The sequence below is a fragment of the Geotrypetes seraphini genome, chromosome 14, assembly GCF_902459505.1.
Source record: "Geotrypetes seraphini chromosome 14, aGeoSer1.1, whole genome shotgun sequence".
NCBI lineage: Eukaryota > Metazoa > Chordata > Amphibia > Gymnophiona > Dermophiidae > Geotrypetes > Geotrypetes seraphini.
The window spans coordinates 28555248-28579648 of record NC_047097.1 but is presented as its reverse complement, the minus strand read 5'-3'; the positions used below and the strand labels follow the sequence as shown (position 1 = coordinate 28579648).

The 24401-nt window shown below is 44.1% G+C and overlaps 1 long non-coding RNA gene across 1 annotated transcript; it reads right to left on the bottom strand.

Annotated features, from left to right (window-relative positions):
* Nucleotides 1-15908: 15908 nt before the first annotated feature.
* LOC117348641 lies at nt 15909-17934 on the bottom strand. The gene is made up of 3 exons (XR_004537020.1): nt 17842-17934; nt 17608-17689; nt 15909-17293 (listed from the first exon to the last, which is right to left on the bottom strand). It is a non-coding gene; the product is annotated as an uncharacterized LOC117348641 (long non-coding RNA).
* Nucleotides 17935-24401: the final 6467 nt, after the last annotated feature.

Genomic DNA, 24401 nt, shown 5'->3' with positions numbered 1-24401 from the left:
GAAATTGATAAAGCGATCAATCAAATATATTATTAAACTTGGTAAACTTATTCTTTTAAGAAGGGATTAAAAATTAAATAATTTGAAAAACTGTGAAACTTGATGGATTTTTCAATGTTTGTATGCAACACTGAATGTACAGTGTTCTTCTTATGTAAACTGCTCAGAACTTATGGCAGGGCAGTATATAAGAATAAAGTTTATTATTTATTATTATATTTAAAACTTGACTTTGTTTAAATCTGATATGGTGAGACATGGTAAGTCAGTCACAGCTGGGGGGAGAGTCAAATACTAAGTCCGGACTATGAGGAAATGTGCTGGATCTGAGGATTTCCAACTGGTCCAAAATGCAGCTATCCGCCTCCTACACAGCCTCAACTACCATGATCCCATCTCCCCAGCACTCCGCGCTGAACACTGGCTCCCAATTAACCAACGCTGTGCATTCAAGGCCCTGGCAATAGCACACAAAATAATTTATGCCACCACCCCCTCCTACATAAAATCCAAGCTACCCATCTACATCCCCACCAGCACCCTCCGCTCAGAAACGGAGATACGCCTATGCATTCCCCCCGGAAGGTCCCTCATCTCAGAAACCGCCCGCAAACGCTCCTACAGCCACTTCATTCCCCAACTCTGGAACCAACTCCCCCCTCAACTCAGACTACAGAACTCACTAATGACATTCCGGAAAATGGTAAAGACCCTCCTCTTCAACTAAAGGTCACCCTCAATCTATACCCAACCTCCTTAAACCCCACCTCTACACTTCTTTCTCCATTCTAATCTTCTGCCAAAAATTTCTGTATAGTCCACTCTCAGCCTATACTCAAATAACTTGTATCTAAACTAAACTACTTATATTTAAACTACTGTTCTTAATTTGCTGTATAGTCCCTATATTTACACTGCTGCACAGTCTTGTATGTCCAAGTATTTAAATCTACTGTATAATCTTGTATGTCCAATTCACTCCATTGTGAATGTTTACTTGTAAACCGTTCTGAGCTACTGGGAGGAGGGGATAAAAATCTAAACAAATAAATAAATAAATTAAATAAATAAAGGGGAAAGTCAGGAGTGAATTGGGGGGGGGGGAAGACATGAAAGGACAATCCGTGGAGGTGTGTGGGGGGGGGTGACAACAGTATAATTTTATGGTTTATGATGTTATAGGGAACCCAGATCCTGTCTGATTTTTGCCACATTTAGTCTCAGCATAGGGAGGAAGAAGCATTAAGGTCCGTCAGACTGTCGCCACAGATCCGTGGGGTGAGAAACGGCGACAGATACAGCAGTGGAATGAGGGGCTATAACGCGAACCTGCACACATGAAATATGAAACCTCAGCGGTGAATAAAATGAAGATTTTTAAGGACATGCGGATGAGATCCACGTTTTACCCCTTCCCGGTGCAGAAGAATGACACTGATATGTGCTTCACTTCCAGGTTTGTCTGGCCATATCTTCCCTCCCCCCCTGTACTTTTAGTTCACAGTGCACATATAATTTGCATGCTATTAGTATTCAGTTTTGAGGAGCTATTTTACTTTATGGAGCATGTACGGTTGGGCAGGCTGGATGGACCATTTGGGTCTTTATCTGCTTTCATTTACTATGTTACTATATTATGGATCCAGCGCTATTTGCTAAAGCACCGAGTGAGAATCGGCCCCTCGGTCATTCATCCTCCTGGAGTAGCGGCTTGAGATCTTTTCTGATTCTTCTCAGTCTTTCCAGCTCTGGATTGTATGTCACTGTAAGGGACGCTCCCTCTATGGGTTGTTTCGTTTGAAGGATTAAGTCAGGATTTTGAGGTGTTTGTCTCTTGGGTCAGAGTAGATGCAGCGATCTTGTGGGGCTTGGCTGTGTATCATAGTTTTTTTTGTATGTGAAGGGTGGAAGTAGAAGTAAGACAAGCAAATATTTTATTAAATTTTAACTTGATAAACAAACAATGTCTTGCAATACAAGTACATATAGTATGCACACATCACATCCTCACAACTGAGCCGATGGTTCTTCTCTCTCCGACATTGCGGGAGTGTAGCGACTGTTCTAAACGAGCGAGGTCATATGGTATTTTGTATTAAAGTTTTCAGGTTGTGGAATGAATCGTCTTGAGTTTCCATTATTTCTTATGGGGAAATCCGCTTCGATATACAAGTGTTTTGGATTACAAGCATGGTTTCGGAACGAATTATGCTCGCAAACCAAGGCTTTACTGTTGTTGCATTTGTGGGTTAGTTTCCTCTATAGCACAAGTGTCAAAGTCCCTCCTCGAGGGCCGCAATCCAGTCAGGTTTTTAGGATTTCCCCAATGAATATGCATGAGATATATTTGCATGCACTGCTTTCTTTGTATGCTAATAGATCTCATGCATATTCATTGGGGAAATCCTAAAAACCTGACTGGATTGCGGCCCTCGAGGAGGGACTTTGACACCCCTGCTCTATAGAGATGTTTGTATATATCTCCAATAGCACACAAACTAATTTACACCTGTCTCTGCATCATGTTTATGAATAAAGAAGGTTCACCTGGAAGGTCTCATCCTAACATAGCAACATAGTAACATAGTAGATGACGGCAGATAAAGACCCGAATGGTCTTTTTTTTAATTTTTCTTCTTAGCTATTTCTGGGCAAGAATCCAAAGCTTTACCCGGTACTGTGCTTGGGTTCCAACTGCCAAAATCTCTGTTAAGACTTACTCCAGCCCATCTACACCCTCCCAGCCATTGAAGCCCTCCCCTGCCCGTCTCTGTTTCCTCAATCTTCTCTCCTGTGAATCACAGGAAGGAGAGATAAAATCCATCTCCAGCACCTGAAATCTCCTATCTGCTCAGGGTTGTATCTGAAGCCTCAGGACCGTCAGTGCCGCAGCGATCTCTTTGACGGATCAGACCTGGAGGACTCCTTTCCCTGTCCCTTGAAAATCAGGCACCATACAGAGCCTTTCCACTGAATGCATTCAACAGCAATCAGACATGAGACGCTGGCTGTGTATTGGGGGGAAAGATGAAAAGATCAGAAGGGCTGCACCACAGTCATGTCACCTGACAGGATTAAACTAGAGTTATAGTCTACTGAAACGCTAAGTCCATTAAACTTTTTATTATATGTTAGAAAATGTCATTCATTATAAGAGAGCAACTTACGGGCTCTTGTATTTTAATATAGTCTTTAAATTAAAAGCTGTAGGTTCAAATTCTCTCATAGCTCAGGGCTTTCCAGTTATTTTAAATCCAAATCAAGGAACAAGAGGTATAAGAGGGAGAAAATGAAGTACACTTACAGAAAGTAACTTGCGGCCTAGTGGATGTGCCCTTTCCTTGGGTCTCAAACATCACGCTAGAGCTACTGATTTGAATTTTAAAACCAAATCATGGAATTGAGAGGCATAAGAGGGAGAAAAAGAAGACACTTGAATATGAAATTACTTGTGGCCTGCTGGGTTAAAATCCCCTGCTCGATCAATCAATTGAATCCAAATGAGAGGAAAATGAAAGAGAAAATGAGCAGCTTTTTATGAAGCAGTTTCTGGCCTGGTGGTTGTGTACTTGTTCAGTACCCAAAGGTCATCGGATCAAATTCCCTGCTCGATGACTTGTTTGAGTTTTAAACCAAAATCAAGAAAGGAGAAGTATAAGGGGAGAAAGTAAAGTAAACTTCATTAGTCCAGTGGTGGGTTAGCGGAAAGGTTGGTTACCTTGTACCAGAGTCCTGGGTTCAACTCCCCAGATTGGGTGTTTGAATTTTAAATCCAAATTAAAGCATGAAAGGTATAAAGCAGTGGTTTCAAACTCACGGCTCGCCAGATACTATTTTGAGGCCCTCGGTATGTTTATCATAATCACAAAAATAAAATAAAACAGTTTCTTGAGGGAGAGTCAAGAGGCACTTTTGCCTGGGAGAGAGGAGAGACCCGGTGGCTTTGCAGCTTTTCTCATCCTGTCAGCTGTTCCTGACTTCCCCGTGCTGATTTCAAGGGGCGGGGCTACATCGGAGTTAAGAACTTGCCACTTCCTGTGGCTGTTGGAGAGTGAGGAGGCACTTCTGCCTGGGAGAGAGGAGAGACCCGGTGGCTTTGCAGCTTTTTTCATCCTGTCAGCTGTTCCTGACTTCCCCGTGCTGATTTCAAGGGGCAGGGCTACATCGGAGTTAAGAACTTGCCACTTCCTGTGGCGTGGCCGCAGGGCATGGACAAAGGGGCATGCCTTATGGCGCACGCCCCTTTGGAGTCCTGATGGAGTTCGGTTGCAGTAGAGAAAACGGTTTGAGAAATTTGCCTATTTTTTGTTCATGTTGTGAGTATGGGGAAACGTAAGGTAAATCCTAAATTATTACCAACTAATACAACAACTCTCCCAGACACTTAGTTTTGGCATCTAAGCCTACTCCTTCATCTCCTATCACTGGAAATGTATCGGGTGCTTCATTAAGTTTTGGGGACTAGGTTTTGAGCTGATATGGCTAAATAGAAGTTCCGAAAAACTCTCACTGTAAAAGCTCGCATGGCTCTAGGGTTGAGTGCCGGGTTAGTAACTGGAGACTGAGGGTTCGGGTCTCATCTAAGGAGTAAGATCTAAATGATGAATTTTTCGTCGACTAGGTTTTGAGCTGATATGGATAAATAGAAGTTCCGAAAAGCTCTCAATGTGAAAGCTCGGATGGCTCGAGGGTTGAGTACTGGGTTAGTAACTGGAGGCTGAGGGTTCGAGTCTCATCTAAGGAGTAGGATCTAAATGATGAATTTTTCGTCGACTAGGTTTTGAGCTGATATGGATAAATAGAAGTTCCGAAAAGCTCTCAATGTGAAAGCTCGGATGGCTCGAGGGTTGAGTGCCGGGTTAGTAACTGGAGGCTGAGGGTTCGAGTCTCATCTAAGGAGAAGGATCTAAATGATAAATTTTTCGTCGACTAGGTTTTGAGCTTATAAGGATAAATAGAAGTTCCGAATAGCTATAGATGTGAAACCTCAGCTGGCTCAACGGTAGAGTGCTGGGTTAGTAGCAAGGCCCCATAAGGGTTCAAGCCTCAGCTCGGGGCAAGTACTGGGTTAGTAACAAGACCCCCTATGGGTGGTTACTGATCCCAAGTAAATAAGGAGGGGGGTTGTATACTGGGTGGGGCCAGGGGAGGAGGCCAGAGCAGGAGGAGGAGTAACAAGACCCCCTAAGGGTAGTTACTGCTCTCAAGTAAGGAGGACTGGGTGGGGCCAGGGGAGGTAGCCAGAGCAGGAGGAGGAGTAAGTAGGAGGGGGGGGGGGTGTATACTGGGTGGGGCCAGGGGAGGAGGCCAGAGCAGGAGGAGGAGTAACAAGACCCCCTAAGGGTAGTTACTGCTCCCAAGTAAGGAGGACTGGGTGGGGCCAGGGGAGGTAGCCAGAGCAGGAGGAGGAGTAAGTAGGAGGGGGGGTGTATACTGGGTGGGGCCAGGGGAGGAGGCCAGAGTGGAGAGCAGTGTAGGGAGAGGGTAAAGGAGGCTTAACAAGACCCCCTAAGGGTTCAAGCCTCAGGGGGAGGGGGAGGAGTAGCAGCAGAGTAGAGGCCAAGGGAGGAGCCACCAGAAGAGGAGCAAGAGAGGTGGGCCCACCAGAAGAGGAGTGACGGAGCCGGGCGGAGAGGTGGGCCCACCAAAAGAGGAGTGACGGAGCTGGACGAAGAGGCGGAGCGGTGGGCCCACCAGAAGAGGAGCGACGGAGCCGGATGAAGAGGCGGAGAGGTGGGCCCACCAGAAGAGGAGCAGCGGAGAGAGGAGGAGGAGGAGGTGGTGTGGTGGCGGCAGAGAGAGGAGGAGGAGTGGTGGCAGCGGAGAGAGGAGGTGGTGGTGGTGGCGGAGAGAGGAGGAGGAGTGGTGGTGGTGGTGAGGAGGACAAAAGAAGGGGGGGGTTATGCTGCTTTTAATAATATTATTGCTGCCTCTCCCCCCCCCCCCCTCCAGCACCTGTTAGAGACAGCTCTTAGAGCTGATTCAGCTGTAATAGAGGAGAGCTGTCTCTAACAGGTGCTGGAGGGGGGGGGAGAGGCAGCAATAATATTATTAAAAGCAGCATAACCCACCCTTCTTTTGTCCTCCTCACCACCACCACCACTCCTCCGCCCGGCTCCGTCGCTCCTCTTTTGGTGGGCCCACCTCTCTGGCTCCTCTTCTGGTGGCTCCTCCCTTGGCCTCTACTCTGCTGCTACTCCTCCCCCTCCCCCTGAGGCTTGAACCCTTAGGGGGTCTTGTTAAGCCTCCTTTACCCTCTCCCTACACTGCTCTCCACTCTGGCCCCTAGGGGGTCTTGTTACTCCTCCTCCTGCTCTGGCCTCCTCCCCTGGCCCCACCCAGTATACACCCCCCCTCCTACTCCTCCTCCTGCTCTGGCTACCTCCCCTGGCCCCACCCAGTCCTCCTTACTTGGGAGCAGTAACTACCCTTAGGGGGTCTTGTTACTCCTCCTCCTGCTCTGGCCTCCTCCCCTGGCCCCACCCAGTATACACCCCCCCCTCCTACTCCTCCTCCTGCTCTGGCTACCTCCCCTGGCCCCACCCAGTCCTCCTTACTTGGGAGCAGTAACTACCCTTAGGGGGTCTTGTTACTCCTCCTCCTGCTCTGGCCTCCTCCCCTGGCCCCACCCAGTATACACCCCCCCTCCTACTTACTCCTCCTCCTGCTCTGGCTACCTCCCCTGGCCCCACCCAGTCCTCCTTACTTGGGAGCAGTAACTACCCTTAGGGGGGTCTTGTTACTCCTCCTCCTGCTCTGGCCTCCTCCCCTGGCCCCACCCAGTATACACCCCCCCTCCTACTTACTCCTCCTCCTGCTCTGGCTACCTCCCCTGGCCCCACCCAGTCCTCCTTACTTGGGAGCAGTAACTACCCTTAGGGGGTCTTGTTACTCCTCCTCCTGCTCTGGCCCCACCCAGTCCTCCTTACTTGGGAACAGTAACTACCCTTAGGGGGTCTTGTTACTCCTCCTCCTGCTGCTCTGTCCACCTCCCCTGGCCCCACCCAGTATACACCCCCCTCCTTATTTACTTGGGATCAGTAACCACCCATAGGGGGTCTTGTTACTAACCCAGTACTTGCCCCGAGCTGAGGCTTGAACCCTTATGGGGCCTTGCTACTAACCCAGCACTCTACCGTTGAGCCAGCTGAGGTTTCACATCTAAAGCTTTTCGGAACTTCTATTTATCCTTATAAGCTCAAAACCTAGTCGACGAAAAATTCATCATTTAGATCCTACTCCTTAGATGAGATTCGAACCCTCAGCCTCCAGTTACTAACCCGGTACTCAACCCTCGAGCCATCCGAGCTTTCACATTGAGAGCTTTTCGGAACTTCTATTTATCCATATCAGCTCAAAACCTAGTCGACGAAAAATTCATCATTTAGATCCTTCTCCTTAGATGAGATTCGAACCCTCAGCTTCCAGTTACTAACCCGGCACTCAACCCTCGAGCCATGCGAGCTTTCACATTGAGAGCTTTTCGGAACTTCTATTTATCCATATCAGCTCAAAACCTAGTCGACGAAAAATTCATCATTTAGATCCTACTCCTTAGATGAGACTCGAACCCTCAGCCTCCAGTTACTAACCCAGTACTCAACCCTCGAGCCATCCGAGCTTTCACATTGAGAGCTTTTCGGAACTTCTATTTATCCATATCAGCTCAAAACCTAGTCGACGAAAAATTCATCATTTAGTTCCTACTCCTTAGCTGAGGTTCGAACCCTTAGCCTCCAGTTACTAACCCAGCACTCAACCCTCGAGCCATGCGAGCTTTCACATTGAGAGCTTTTCGGAACTTCTATTTATCCATATCAGCTCAAAACCTAGTCGACGAAAAATTCATCATTTAGATCCTACTCCTTAGATGAGACTCGAACCCTCAGCCTTCAGTTACTAACCCAGTACTCAACCCTCGAACCATCCGAGCTTTCACATTGAGAACTTTTCGGAACTTCTATTTATCCATATCAGCTCAAAACCTAGTCGACGAAAAATTCATCATTTAGATCCTACTCCTTAGATGAGACTCGAACCCTCAGTCTCCAGTTACTAACCCGGCACTCAACCCTCGAGCCATGCGAGCTTTCACATCGAGAGCTTTTCGGAACTTCTATTTATCCATATCAGCTCAAATCCTAGTCATTGATGAAAAATTCATCATTTAGATCCTACTCCTTAAATGAGACTTGGACCCTCAGCCTCCAGTTACTAACCCGGCACTCAACCCTCGTGCCATGTGAGCTTTCACAGTGAGAGCTTTTCGGAACTTCTATTTATTCATATCAGCTCAAAACCTAGTCGACAAAAAACTCATCACTTAGATCCTACTCCTTAGCTGAGACTCAAACCCTCAGCCTCCAGTTACTAACCTGACCCTCAACTCTCGAGCCAGCCAAGCTTTCACAGTAAGAGCTTTTTGGAACTTCTATTTAGCCATATTTGCTCAAATCCTAGTCGTTGAAAAAAACGCACAACTTAGATCCTACTCCTTAGCTGAGGCTCAGACCCTCGACCCCCAGTTACTAACCCAGCACTCATCCCTCAAGCCAGCCAGGCTTTCACATCAGGAAGTTTTTGGAACTTCTATTTCATTGTGTCTAGGTGCAAATTCCTGGCGAAGGAAGAAACTATCACCTTCGATGGATGGGAGTGGTGTGAGACTGATGCCGGAAAAGTGGTTGAGATACTATCATCCTCGAGGGATACGAGGATATCGGCGACCCAACCGTCGTGTGCTCGGTTGTAAACTTTTACTCCGAGTGTGTTGTAGAACAGATATGTTTTGTGTAATTATGCTTTTGATTACGTTTATGATTATTTTTAGTTTGCAGAGTTGTGGGTTATGGCACGGTTTAGGTATTTAGGTTCGATTGTAGTGTTGTTTAATATAAGAACGTAAGAGCTGCCTTAGTGGGACAGACTCCTGTTTTCGCCGCCGGCCATCCCGGGTCCCGAGTACCTAGGATTTTCCTAGGAATTCCCCGAGCCGTCTCAGTAATTACCTATAGACTTCTCTTTTTTAAAACTCTGCTAAGCGAACTGATTTCATCTTCTCTTATCTGATTCGATTTATTTGTTCCTTGTTTCTCTGTGTCAATCGTATCGCTAAACTAATTTTTTCTTTCTTTTCGTCGGTTTAATTATCTCTGGAATATAGGAGTGGACTTTCTCGTATCTATATTCTTACCGTATATACTAGTCGCTTGTTATCACGCTCTCTGCGTCGATCTGTTTTTCCCTGTCCTCTTTTAGACAATCTCTGGACTTGCTGATGTGATCTCCTTTTACTGTGCTCCTAGAGCACTGTTCTTCAACCTTTTGACACCTATGGACCGGCGGAAATAAAAGAATTATTTTGTGGGCTACTTTCCCGTAAACTATGATTTTCTTCTGTTGTATACTATCAATACCTAACTGTCTGTTTTTAAGATTGTTTTTTTGATGGACATTTGGTCTATTTCCTTCTTCTTGGCTATGCAGATGTCCTTAAGCTCTCAGAGTATATTTATTTAGGGTTTCCCTTTCTGGAGTTCTATCTTAGCTTACAACTTACTTTGGTCTTCCCACATAAGATATCTCGGCTACAAAGAAATATAATAGGGACGATCTTATATCTACTGCAAAATCATTATTGCGGTCTTGGCGTCCCCTTCGTCTCTCTCGGTGGGATCCCCGATTTATTCCCATATTCTGCCTTTATTTGCACAAATAAACCCCCACAACTTGCACTTAAGAAACTTACTTCCTGCCTGATTTCTTTACTTATCGTAAAGCTTTTATTATACAACAGGCTGGCCGACGGTTCTCTTCTTACTCAAACTACTGTCCGCTGTGGTTGCAATTAGAATTGTCTTTACTTGATACTTCCGCATCGCTCGTGCCTCTACTAACCTCAGAAGCACCTCTTAGGAAAAATAATCCCCTTATAAGAACATAAGAAGTTGCCTCTGCTGGGTCAGACCCTTAGAGGTCCATCGCGCCCAGCAGTCCGCACCCGCGGCGGCCCATCAGGCCCATGACCTGTACGGTGATCATTGTCTGAACCCTTAAATCCCCTTGGTCTCTATCTAGACTCTCTCTATATCCCATCTCTACCTCTATCTGTATCCCTCAATCCCATCTTTCAGGAATTTATCCAATCCTTCTTTAAAACTCTGTTTATTGGATCTAGATAAACTTCTAGAATTTCTCTTTGGCATAATCCCCATCTATTGGGCTAAATGGGCCCGGATTAGAATTTGGTTTCTGGGTGATATCTTCAATTTAGCCCTAAAGCTCCTTTCCTTTGCCGAACTTCAAACTAAGTTCGCCCTACCGGATTCGGCTCTCTAGAGTGATTTTTAAAAAAATCAAATATCCTCCTTACTCTCACTGCAGATGCTCCTTCCCCGATCTCCTTGTTTTCATCGTTGTCGACAAGGGGACATGTAGTATCGAACATCTACAAATTGTTCGCTAACTCCCTCTTTAATACAGGTTATCTGTTGCTGGCTCAGAGAATAAATGCCCCTACTTACTATGCAAATAATCAGGTTTGAATCCTACCTAGGGGGAAGCCGCTGCTTGTCCTATATATTGGTAGTGAGGAATATTGCTACGCCTTGGGTTTTGGCCAGGTACTAGTGACCTGGATTGGCCACCGTGAGAACGGGCTACTGGGCTCGATGGACCGTTGGTCTGACCCGGTAAGGCTGTTCTTAATTGTCTTCCTTCTGAGACGGCTTGGTCCAAAACTCTTAGAACGATTCCTTCTGCCGACTCGTTACGATCCGTGTTTCTTCTGCATCGTAAAATGAACTGGACGCCTCAAAGACTGCATAAATGTTATTTGATTGTCCGTGCTTACAATCTTATCGGAATGACATTTGGTCTGCTGTATGTTCTATTTCTGATATACAATCAAATCTATCCGTTACTATAGTCATCCTTATATCGGAGGCTCCTTCTCTTAAGATTTCTGATACACATCACGGTCTATTTAATACACTCTTAGTTATTGCACTGCGACTAATCTTATCTCATTGGAAAGCCTTTGACTCACTAAATATCCACTTTGGTGGCAGTCAGTGCTTTTACAACATTGACGTGAAATGCTAATCTCTAAGTCCTTGCCTCTGCATACTAAAGTCGCTAGGAAATGGGCCATTATTGAGACTTACTTAAATTATGTGTAGGGAAGTTCACAGGTTGCTGTGAAAACTATCTTTAACGCAGATCCTCTACAACGGTGCTCTGTCTCAAACTCAAACCTTTTGCGGGACCCTATTTTGGATTTGTAGGTACTTGGAGAGCCGCAGAAAAGAAATAGTTAATGTCTTATTAAAGAAACTAGTTTTTTTAGCCCGTTACATTAACGGGTGCTAGAATAGATGTGTAGACATTTAGCACAATGGGGGGGGGGGGGGGGGGCTGAGGTGTTTCTTTCTTTCTTTCTCTCTCTCCCTGCCCTTTATTTATTTGTCTCTATCCCCCTGTCTCTGTGACTCTGTCTTTCTTTCTGTCTCTTCCAGTAGCCCTACTCCCTTCCTTTGACCTTCCCTCTGTCCAGCAGCACCCCTTTCCTGCTTCCCCTGTCCAGCAGTAGCCTTTATCCCTTCCTTTTCCCTCCCCACTCTTCAACAGCAGCATTTCTCTTCCCCCTCCCCCATTCCCTCTGTCTCCCCCCAAAAGGGTGCTGCAGCAGCATTCTTCCCCCTCCCCCCCCCTGGTCTCACACAATCATCAGCAGCGCACTATTCAGAACTCGCTGCTCCTGCTTGCTTCGGTGCTTCAGGGGGAAGCTTGAGAATGCTGCAAATTACCGCAGCCTACAGAAAGTATCGACGGTGCTGTAGCGTTACTTGCAGGCTGCCATTGGACTCTACAGCACGTTCCCTCTGCTGAGGTTCTGCCCCTCCTCTGGATCGCTACAGCACCGGCGATCCTCTCTGCAGGCTGCGGTAATTAGCTGAAACTAAGACCGGGAGGCCAGGGGGGGAAAGCTGGAGGATGCTGCAAAGACCACGGGCCGCAAAATAGTAAGTATGTTTATATAAATCGCTTTGATTGTAACCCAGCAAGGTGATGTATCAAATCACTCCCTTTGGCTTTTTTCTGTTTTTAGAAAGGGAAAACTGATATGTTTAGGCCTTTCATTCCAAGGATGCTAATTACTGGGCCACTGTTTGGAGGTACCAGAGAGGTTGGGGGTCTCAGCTCTGTAGCAAAAACAGTCTCTTGGTTTATTTTTTTACAGAAGCTGTACTGCTTCTTTTTCCTAATCTTGCACAGGGTCTGTAATGGACCACCATAAGCCTGCTCGATGGCGAACCCATATACAGGCTATCAAAATCATGGAACGCACCTGCTGCTAAGTTCCAACTGATTGCCATGGCAGTCCAGTCTGCTCTAGGGGGCAGTTGTTTGCCTGCTAGCAGAGTTAGGCCAACTCCCTGCTTCTTCTTGAGCTTCTCACTGCTGCCTTTTTTGAAACAAACTGTTCAGGATATCTGCCTTATTTCTGGATCAAGTTGCATAATTGTTTTTGGCTATGTGATGTGACTTTTAGACCAATGCTGACTTTCTTGCACTCAGCTCTCCCCTACCCGTTCCCTCTCTTGCCTCTGAAGTTGTGTGTATTTGTTTGGAATTTGCAAAGTTGTCATTTCTTTAATAAGACATTAACTATTTTTTCTGCGGTCCTCCAAATACCTACAAATCCAAAATGTGGCCCTGCAAAGGGTATGAGTTTGAGACCGCTGCGCTAAGGCCAGTACTAAGCAGACTTGGCATAGATTGCAATTCAGTTTAGAATGGGCGTGGGGGAGGGGGGTCTTAGGTCAATGCAGCACAACAGTGTCAGTGCGATGAATCCCATTCAGTGTTTGTGTGGGGTGATGCCTCTCCTACCCTCCCTTGTGTTGCCCCCTGGAGCAGCAGGATGAGGCCAGGAAGCGGGTGGTTGGCAGGGAGCTCAGGCCTGGGGAGGAGCTGCCACCAGAGCTTTTAGCTGCTAATCGAACTTATTGCTGCCAGAAGCCCAGCCTCCCTGCAATAAAACAGCCATGATGAATCGTCCCAATCCAGTGCTTGGGACGGCTTCAAGGAGACCCAGCAATTTAGAACATAAGGTCAGTGCTGGGCACAATTTCACAGTCTGAATCCCACAAAAGTTTGAAATGGTTTGGATAAGTGAAGTGAGTTTATTTATCTAAAATATTTATTATCTGTCTAAATCCTAGAAGGCTTGCTTCAGAAACTTTTCAAATTCAACCTTACCCTGCTTACTGGGGTGCATAACCAGCCACAAGTTATTTGCAAACTTATGACGTTTCTTGTATCTAAATGTCATCCTACAACCTTCACTGCCATACTCAAGATGTTCAATCCATACCAATAGAAAATGATTTCTAGGACCAAAAAGCGGGAGACAGACTGAATTCTTGCATGTGATCTATTTCTCTTTCCTCTTGTCACTTTCATGTGAGAACAGAGAGTCATCCTATGAGACGGGAGGGAATTCTACAAATTACAACAGCCAAAAAAGGACTCAACAGAAGAGGACAACAGTGCCCGGTACAAACAGGGGATGGGTGGGTTAGGTGCCACTCCCCCCTCACCCATTGTACAAGACAGAAACCAGTTCATTCTACTGGTTTTTCAAAAAGGAAAAAAAAAAATACCTGACAGATATGTGGAAGTACTCTCAAATTGAAATGTATTACCACCCCATCTGTATAGCACATTCATTGGTTCCTCCTCCGTGGTCCACTTACGCATCCTATGATGTATATTAGAAAACACAATTGTCATTTACTCACTACATTCAAGTCTCTGTAAGAGGTATATTTTAGAAGGATTTGGCAACAGAAACGCAGCATAGATAAATATACAGTATATATATGTATTTATTTTTATATATTAAAATATACAATTATAAATACCAACAGGTCTCTTAATATAGGTTCACAGTAACATTGGAATTCAAGGAAAATAAGGTAACATTAGAGTCCTTGCCCTGGGACTGAGATAGGAGCGAGGTGGAGTGCCCTTGAACATTAGCGATACTGTTGTGTATAACCACCTTTCTCTCTGCAACCCCTGTGGGGATGAGAAGGGGGATAGTAAACAAAGCGGAAGAAAAAGGAACAGAGAATAGTCAGGAGCTCAGTTTGCTTGCCTAACGCCTGCGCTTCAGTTGCCTCCCTTAAGTTTCTTTTGATGCGTCTACCATGCGGCCTGCAAAGAATCAGGTGACTAGTCCTCCAAGAATTTGGTCACCAGTACTGGCGCAACTGGAAGCCAGTTGTCATTTGCAGCAGTCATGAAAGTTTGTCACTAGTGGATGGCGCTCGGCTAGTGGCTAAACTGTTGATAAGCCCAAAGGCGTCTAAATTTCTCACTTGGTTGATGTGTTAATTGCTCAAAAAAAGTGTTTCTCAACTTAGTCCCGCTGGACTCCTAAAACACTAAGTACATATTTTTCCTGTATCAACCCCACCCAAAGTATACAAACATATTTTGAGCACATTGATCATAGATACAGGACCCCCAAGACCAGACTTGGCCCACATTGGAACAATGGAACTTCATAAAGCTAAACTACATAAAGCCCCTGGTTTATCTTCTCTGGCTTTTAACAGAGCTTATCAATTAATTCTCATGCCCTGAGAGAATTCCTGCTCTTCTCCTGTTTCCAGTGACCACAGCACAAAACACATATTTTCCCAGATCAAAATGTTATCCTGCATTTGTGAATTTATATAGCCACTCATAAACCTTCTCCTCGGCTCTTGGATTAAGTCCTTATCAATAAATCCCTAACTAGTAAAATCCTGAGCCATGGTAAGAAAGTGTAGTGGGTAGCTTTTTTGTTGTTAAAATTTCATGCTTGCCCATTCCACCAGATACCTGTCCATTTTTTTTAATAGGCTGCCCCTTCCTCCCCCTGGTTCATTTAGGCCAAGGACCACATCAGTCCCCCCTTTGGATCCTGGTTTGACTACTCAAAGCAGGGTTCACACCTAGGCCTTCAGTGATCTTACCTTGCTCCACTCTGGGGTTGTGTTGGGTATCACCTATCCTATGGATCAGCATAAGGTTGGGAAACACTTTCTGCAAACATGTTCTTCAAATGCCAATTAGACAGGACAAACTAAAACACACAACAAGAAAGACAAATGCCAGGCGAAGTAAAATACCCACTGGTCCTTTTTCCCATGATAGATTAGGCATCCATGCAGTTAGCCAATTAAACCAGTCTTTATCCTCTACCTTAAATTGTTCCCAGTTCTGCAACGCTTTGGTCAAAGATGTTATATGTGCTTGTTGGTCATAGAAGGCATTAGGAATATAAGTACAACACTCCTGACCAATGATGGCGCACGTACCCGCCTTAGGCCGTAAGAAGATAGTCAAGTGCCATCCGATTTTGGACGGCTACAATACGTGTTACTCAATCTCTGATGAAAGCGATAGAGTAACTGCTGTTGTTTCATTACCCATAGTTTCAATAAGGGTGGATAACTGTCTTATAATTTGGATTAATCTACCTACTCCATAAGGATCATATCGAACCATTCCCCTTCAGAAAGGGTAGAAGGTAATTCAGAAAGGATTCGCACAGGGGGTAATAGAAACACGATGTAACAGGTCCCTGACTTTAACTGAACCATTTCCATATGTTGCCTCTGCAATTTAAAAACCTAAAGTTTTTATAGTAATTTTATATGCACATTTCATATGTAAAGACACACACATAATCAAACACACAGTCTGGGGCCCCAAACACACCACACTCATATCTATCACATATTCAATAAGTACTAGTAAGGTACATATATTAAAAAATGTGAAACCCTATAGCTCCCCAAGCCAAACTGTGAGGTCTGGCATGAATTAGCTTGCACTAGTCTACGCAGCGAACAGATGTAAAATGTATACATAAGGTAAATATATGATCTATTTAGTTTCCCTAAGTCCAGTTTAACCGGCAAATTGCATAAAGCTGAGAAATCCTATCCACTGTCCTAGATAAAGCCTTCTCCAAGTAATTTATGTGCATTTTCTGGCCAAGTAAACCTATACAGGAAATTTCTCCAACTCCTGCCTAAGGTGCCAGGTGTACCAACAGTGTCTGTTCTACCTTCAAGACACAATAGCCAAAGATCAAGTACCAGAAGAGCAGAACAGAGACTAAATTTGCAGTTTGGGGTTTTATTTTGTTTGTTTGTTTTTTTTTAATCGATAGACATACTCTGGACACACTGGCACTCTTGGGGTATAAAGGTCAGGAAAATGCAAAGAAAGGCAGTATCACTAATAGAAAAGATTAAAACTTAGATATGTAAGGCACATCAAAATCCCTAGATATCCTCAATATTACTAAACTTAGAATAGTGCCCTATAACCTGAAGTATCGGGCATAGTAACCTAGAATTGAATGTACTAAGGTGTAGCATAAATGCAAAGTGTAAACCCTAAGAAACCCAAATACATGCATAAAGGTGATGCGAGCAATGAATGCACACAAGACATATTTTTTTCTTCTCCGAGTGCGATACAAGAACCAAGTTCTCAAAATAAAATTAAATCGTTAAAACAACTCATAATGTGTCAGCAAATAATAAAAATGGAAAGCACTGCCACATGTGCGACAGGCCTATAACCTACTATAGATGTCACAGTACATAAAAATACAGGATAAACAAATAGTTCTTGGCAACAAATGTAGAGGATCCTTTGAAGATTTGCAATGCCACTATAAATAGCTTGCATGGTGTAGGTGTATTTTTTGGGAGAAAAGCAATCATAAATCAAGTGTTTCTAAACCATAATACAGGTTTGTTAAATTATAAAAAAAAGGAAAACACAACAGTTACACAATTAAGAGAAAAATGTGAAAATCCAGATAAATTACATAACCAACATTAACACCTAAACAAAGTAAAATCTCTTAACAATAATGCATCATAAAACATATGAAAACAATTGACAATATAAAAACAATACAAATGTAAAGGAAGGTGTGGACTGGCTGGTAACTTGGGGCAAACTCTTCTGACGGTAGATTCGCAATAGTCTCTGCTTCTCAAATTCTCAACCGTAGGAGTGAGCATGATCAAAATCAGGAGTAAACCAAAGTTATTATCTTGATGTCTTGTGAAGCTTTAAAGGTATGCATGTGTCCTTTTGATTGGAGTCATAAAAGGTCAGAGAAATATGACTGTCCATAGATTTCATGTATGCAGTCTGGATCGGTCCCCTGTCTGCCTGCCTGATGCAATCTGCAGTCCTCAGCTTCTACCATCTACAACATAATCAGAGGCAAAACCACATTAATACAATTTCCAAGTGACCAAAAGGCAAGGGGCATCCATCTTCCAGGGGTAATTTAAAATGGAGTCATAGTACTTCTAGGTAATACAGCTGGCACATATTGGTGTCTGATGCTCAGACTCCAATGGCATAAGGTTTATACTAAGCCAGCATTTTTCTTTATTAATCAGTAGTTCGCTCTTCTATCAAATTACCAAAATAAAATTAATATACAGGTTTTATTTTGTGCCCAATCAATGAGGAATCTATTAATTCCTGTAGTAACATAATTCACAAATAGCTTACCTTATCTGTAGTTATCTCTGAAGGCATTCCATATCTGGAGACAGTTCATTCAGTGACATTGTAATCACTTACCCACGTGTTTCTGTAATAATTGTAAATTCACAAATAAAAGACGTGAAATACCACAACTATTATATTAAATTGCAAATTAATTAATATCTAAAGGAGAAAATTAAACTTTCCATTTGAATGAACTACTGTCACTGTAGAAGGTTCCTATCCTAAAGAGCTTACCTGTCAAAAGATAAGTTTAACCTAACACTCTGCTCAGTGTCAGCTCTGCTGTACAGTTGATAATTGTCAGCATGTTCTGTTGGCTTAACCAGCGTCAGCAAAAGCCTATGGAAAATTACATCCAACATATCTTTTTTTTTTTTTTTAACTTCTTTATTCTTTTTTATTTCTTACATCAAGTGAAAAATACATAGTAAATACAATTATTTCATAACACTTGAATTACAATCAATTATTCTTATAATATAAAGTAAAGAAACCCCTTTTTATCAGTATTCTAGCTCTAAATACCTTTACCCTCCCTAACCCCCTATATATTCTATCCATGTGCTAAGATATCTGATTAGAAAAATTAGCCAATGGTCCCCATATTTTATTAAAATTATGAATATACCCCTGTTGTAACTCCAATTTATGAGGGACAATTCACACCCCACATCTTATTTAGCAGTATTTCAACCAATTTACAGAAAGATATGGGTACATAACATCTATTGTTATTTTCTAAACCAAGTCTCAAATTTATAAATATAAGAGATTATAAAGATAAGAGGTTAAAATCCTTATCCTCTCTCTAGAGCAGGGGTGTCAAACTCAATCACATAAGGGGCCAAAATCTAAAACACAGGCTAAGTCGCGGGCCAAATTTCTTTTATTAAGATACTTAGTCATAGTAGAAATATAGATCCTTACTCACCCTTAGACACCAGTGGCACGGTCAGGCACTTGTGTAGAGCGCCCTGCTCCATCCTAGCTTTTACACTGGGACTGGGTCCTTCTGCCTGTAAACAGGTACTGAGGCAGTGTGGTGAGGAGCTTGGAGCGCTGCTGGGACCGGGGCTGCACAGTCAGGCACTTAGATGTGGCACAGTCACCGCAGGCCAAATAAAACGGCCAGGCAGGCCGGATTCAGCCCCTGGGTCTTGCGTTTGACATGTGTACTTTAGAGCTTTTGACCATCTCCTCCTTCGCTAAATTCTCTTCAGACCCATCCATCAGTCACACCCAAGAAAAACACACATACACAGAAGCAGTCTCTAAATCCACTCTGTATTTATAAAACTCTGCATATTTCTGATGCATTTTTTCTTATAAGCATGGTATCTCTGTTGGAATAAATCTTTTTCTGCAAAAAATATTCTTTCACTGTTAGCTACCATTGACACAGTTTTCACTTCCAAACAAAGACACACCAAGGGCAGACTTGTACGGTCTGTGTCTGTGCATGGCCGTTTGGAGGAGGATGGGCAGGGGAGGGCTTCAATGGCTGGGAGGGTGTAGATGGGCTGGAGTAAGTCTTAACAGAGATTTCGGCAGTTGGAACCCAAGCACAGTACCGGGTAAAGCTTTGGATTCTCGCCCAGAAATAGCTAAGAAGAAAAAATAATAATAATAAAAAAAAAATAAAAAAATAATAATAATTTAAATTGAATCAGATTGGGCAGACTGGATGGACCATTCGGGTCTTTATCTGCCGTCATCTACTATGTTACTAAGTACCTTCAACAAATCTTTCCTATGAACCTTCTCCTCATCTTCTTCCCGATTCCCATTAAAATATCCCTTATAATCAGGCCATAATTCATACGCACATACCTTCATGACACGTCTCACAAAACTTTCTGTTTTTTAAACGACTCCTGCTTTCCCATACGTGTACATTCTTTATAAGCGTCCTTACCTGAATAGCAGGCATTTTCCCACATCCTGCTCTGAACGGCCAGAAGCACATCTTCTCATATCTTTCCTTCTTCTTATGCTCCTGCACAATCACAATCGAACAATTACTAACTCCTGTAGGGTGAACACATTCTAGCTGTTCATATCTTTCTTTAACTTTACAGGGTCTAATCCCTCATTCTCTTACTGTACAAATCAACCTCACTTAACATTAAATTCTGTTTCCTTTAAAGTCATACAAATTTTGTTCTTATATTTCACCTATCATATTAGGACCTTAATTTCCCAGTATTCAATCTATTGCCTCTTTCTTTCTCCTTAAACTACACGGTCTATTCTTTTCTACAACTTGCCTGCATTCTCTCATTAAAAAATTCACATCATGCACAAATCAACTTCCCTTTCCTTTCTGTGCTATTTTTTGTATAATTCTCCATTCTGTTCCCCTCGTCCACCTCTGCTAATCCACAGAAGTAAAACAAAATTATATCATATAACACTTATTTAATTCTTTTTCCAAATGCCCTCTATTTATCAATACAACAATTTTTTTCTTTGTTAGGAGTTTGTTTTTTCCTTCTCACTGAAAGCAAGATAAAGGCACTGCTCATTAAATAAATGCAAAAATTAGAAACAAATTTAAAATTAGTAATGGCAACTACTTAACTAAAAACCTACAACGCTGAAACAATCTTAAAATCTACCTGTGTTATCTAATTAGGGTAACTATTTGCATTTAACAAACAACAGTTCTGTTTAACATTACATAGTAACTATGACATTTATCCATCTGGGAGGGAGGGGAGGGACATTTCAGAACAGAAAATCTTTACGTACAGTGGTGGATGGAAAGAAACAGATCTACTAGTGCCCTGCCCAGCTGGTCCGTGTCATTAAGGAAACCAAAGCAGCCAGTCAACATTGCAAAACCTTCCAGAGGCGATACAGCAATGGTAAAATTAAAAATCATCGGTTATCGGTAGCTGCTGTTGGCTTTTGTTCTTTGCTCTATATTGTACTTCTCACATCGCTCTTCCTCGCAAGCCAGTGGACATCGTCTCCATAATCTTCTGAAAGGAATGGGAGAAGTCCTCCTTCCCCTATTTCTCTGCTCATCATTCTGTAACAGGTTTTCCAAGGGGTTCACTCATGCCAGTCTTCGAATTAAGGTGTAATTCCGAGGGTTGGCCACAAGGCTTGTTGCCTCTTGCACAGGCCTTGGACAAGTCAATACTCAAGTTTTTACAGCAAATAGTAGTAGCGGGGGATCAGTCCAGTCAGACTGCCCTACATCTAAATGTAGGTTAATCACTTCCACAGAGGTTCCACAGAGAGTCAGGCTACCTCCAGGAACCAGGTTCAGAGGGTACACTCCGAGTGCAGAGAGAAGCCGGATACACAAGCGCAAACCGCACTCCCCGACGGTGAAGCATGGCGCATAGCGGCGCCATTTCCTTACGAAGGGAGGCCACGTGTAAGGAGTAGTCATTGAACAGCAACAGTTTTTTCCCTTCGTACTCTAGCCGACCAGATTTCCGAAAGGCTTGCATGATGAGCTCCTTTTCTTTCCAATTGATGTATCTAGCAATCGCTGCTCGCGAGCGGTTGTTATCCCCCACGCGCTGGCCCATGCGGTGCGCTCGCTCGCAGATAAAACCAGCTGGTGGGATCTCCAGGCCAAGCTACGTGGGGAGCCAAACCTGGAAGAAGTGGTAAAGGTTTTGATCAGCCCTGAGCTCAGGCAGCCCCACAACTTTTAGATTATTTCGTCGCTGACGGTTCTCCTGGTCATCCAGCCGGCCCTTCAGTGCTGCCTCCTGAGCTTGCAGAGCAACCACACTCACGCGATCCTGCAGCGCCGCATCCTCACCGTCAGACACCCTCTGCTCACCGCTGTGATACGGCCAGCCTGCGCCTCAAAGCGCTCATTAATACAGTCCATAGCCGACTGTAACTTGTGTTGTCTATCTTCCAGGACCGCAGTGACCATTCTGGAGATTTCCTGGGCCCATTCGCCCCCATTGTGCCGGGGCAGAAGCAGGAGTCGGCGACGCCACCATTTTGTGCACGGAAACAGCAGATTTATGCTTCAGCGTTTTCGCCGATCTTATCGGCATGCTGGGCTGATGCGCGCTGTCCGGAGGCCCCACACTCGCACACCCTCCTGCGGAAAGCCCCGGGCTAGGCAGAAGCGCTTCAAACAGGCTTGTATCGGGAGTTAGGCAGGCGTTTGAAGGCCGTGGGCCAGAGAGCTCCGAGACAAGCGTCTGCTTAGGTCCGACGCATCACGTGACCTCCTGGATTTCTAATGATGGCACAGGATGGGGTTTTGGGTAATGAGGGCAGGGAGTAACTGACAGACTTGGAGACTATGGCTAGGATTCACTAAGCAAATTGATCATGTACCGATCGATTTGCGAGCCCTTAGCGAGCAGATTTCCCTCCAGCCCGATTGATTAAAGTGTTTAGCGATCCCCTCCCGATCCATGCATGCAAATTTGGGAGGGCAGCGATTCACTAAACACTTTAGCTAACACCGATTAGGCTTGCCCATCAGGAAAGAAGCGACTGCTGAAGACAAGTCGCTTCTAACCTGGCTGATTCTCCTGCCCTCTTCTGCCCTTTAAAACCACAGGCTCGCAATGCTTTTTAGCAGTGCAAGTCCGTGGTTTTAAGTCCACCGCCGCCATCGGGTCCAACGCTGCCCACCAGGTCCCTGCATATATGGCCGGCCGGGCCCACCCCTCCCTGTACTCTTTAAAATTATGGCAGGTGGGTTCCCACATATCTACAACTACTAACCCCCCTCCCAACAAATACCCCTACCCCTCCTCCCTCCCCAACCACCCCAAAAAAATTTGCCCCGCAGCCGCGTTGAAAATAATTATGGCAGGAGGGTTCTCACTCCCTCCTGCCATCGGTCCCACCCAAAAACTACGGTAACGGCAGGAGGAATGCCAATTCCCTGATGCCATCCCCCTCGGATGCCCCCTCCCCACCCCACCCCTCCCCGTACCTTTAACGGAGCAGGAGGGGTGCTCAATCCCTCCTACTCCAATGCCTCCCACGATGAGTCTGAGGCCTTAGGCCACGCCCTGGTGCAATATGTGATGCATGGGGTGGAGCCTAAGGCCCTGATTAGCTGAGGCGCCTCGGGCAGGAGAGCAACTCATCATCTGAAGAGTGTAGGGAGTCCTCATTCTCCTCCCCCGTCATGTGGTTCACAATGTGAATGTTGACAAATACCCTAGGATCTTCGTATGGATTCTGCCCTTTCAGGAGCCTGATCTAAGGGAAGAAAAGACAGGGAGACATGAGTTAATGTGAATCAATGTTGTATGTAAACCGTGTGAAATACATGCATACTTAAAGATGAAAAGTGATGGAAACTTATTACCAAAAAGCACAGTTACTTACCGTAACAGATGTTATCCAGGGACAGCAGGCAGATATTCTCACTTATGGGTGACTTCAGCGACAGAGCCCCGGTATGGACCACTTTAAAAGTGCATCGCCACTTTAAGTCTTTAGAAAGTTCACGATAGCCCGAACTGCGCGAGTGCCTTCCTGCCCGACGTAGGGCGCGCGGTCCCTCAGTTTCTTAGTTTCCGCGGAGCTAAGATGCGTTTTTTGAAAGGCCGTTGAAATCTTTTTTCCACTGTCTTCCCGCTCACGCGGATCTCTGACTTTTTAATCAGCTTTTGTTTAATTTCATTTGTTTATTCTTTTTTCTAAAAAAGAATAGTAGTAAAAAATTTTAATTTTTTCTCTTTCGTGGGTTCGGCCCTGTTCCACCTCCACAGCCTCGGATTTTGATTTCGCCAAGGCCGTGTTCCCTTCAATGTCCCATCCGCAAACAAGTTTTAAAAAGTGTGGACGCTGTGCTCGCCCCATTTCTATCACTGATCCGCACCGCTGGAGTCTCCAGTGCTTGGGGCCTGAGCACCGCTCAGAGACTTGTTCCCGCTGTGCGTCGCTTCAGAAGAGGACACTTAAGAATCACCTCATCCAGCAGCGACTCCTTTTCGGCGCTGGCATGGAAGGAGACTCGACATCAGTCTCAGTGCCAACGGCGCCGTCTAAGTCGACACCGCAACTATCGACATCGGGAGAGCCATCATTGGTGTTGCTTGCAGTGGGTAAGTAGCGAAGAAGTCTCAGATTCTAGATTGTAGCACAAACAAAAATGTTTTTGATAAAAATTCCACACTTCAAAATAGCAAATTATGTCGAAAGTGGAATGCAAAGTTAAGACTATATATTCAGTTCTTGAAGAAAGGTAATTTCTTCTAAATTGGTTGCCTTATACTGCACTTTTAATATTAAGTCACCACTTCTTTTCAAAGAGAAAGGAGAAAAGACCTGACAGGTTTTTTAATTCCATACAAATCAGCTGAATAAAACCATATTATAATCATTGGTCTTCCTCCTCCTCCTATACTTTTCTAATGTGCAAAATACAGCAATCCCTAAAATTACTTTATTAAATATATTTGATCCTTGAAAGAAGTGGTGACTTAATATTAAAAGTATAAGGCAACCAATTACCTTTCTTCAAGAACTGAATATATAATCTTAATTTTGCATTCCACTTTGGACATAATTTTTACTCAGATTCTTGATGACATCAATTATGAGATTTGGAGGTGAAGCTGGGACTAGTATGTTTGGCTGCATCCTATTGAGAAATAGAATGTATTCCCCAGCAGAACAAATAGAGTTTATCAGTTTTAGTAAATAATTATCAGGACTCTTAAGTACTATATAGAATACAATATAGTTGACTGATGACCAAATATAAGAACATACTGTTCTTTACAATCTCTTAATTATATTGATATATAATTTGCTTTAAAATCTTGTCATGAACCCCTGACAGA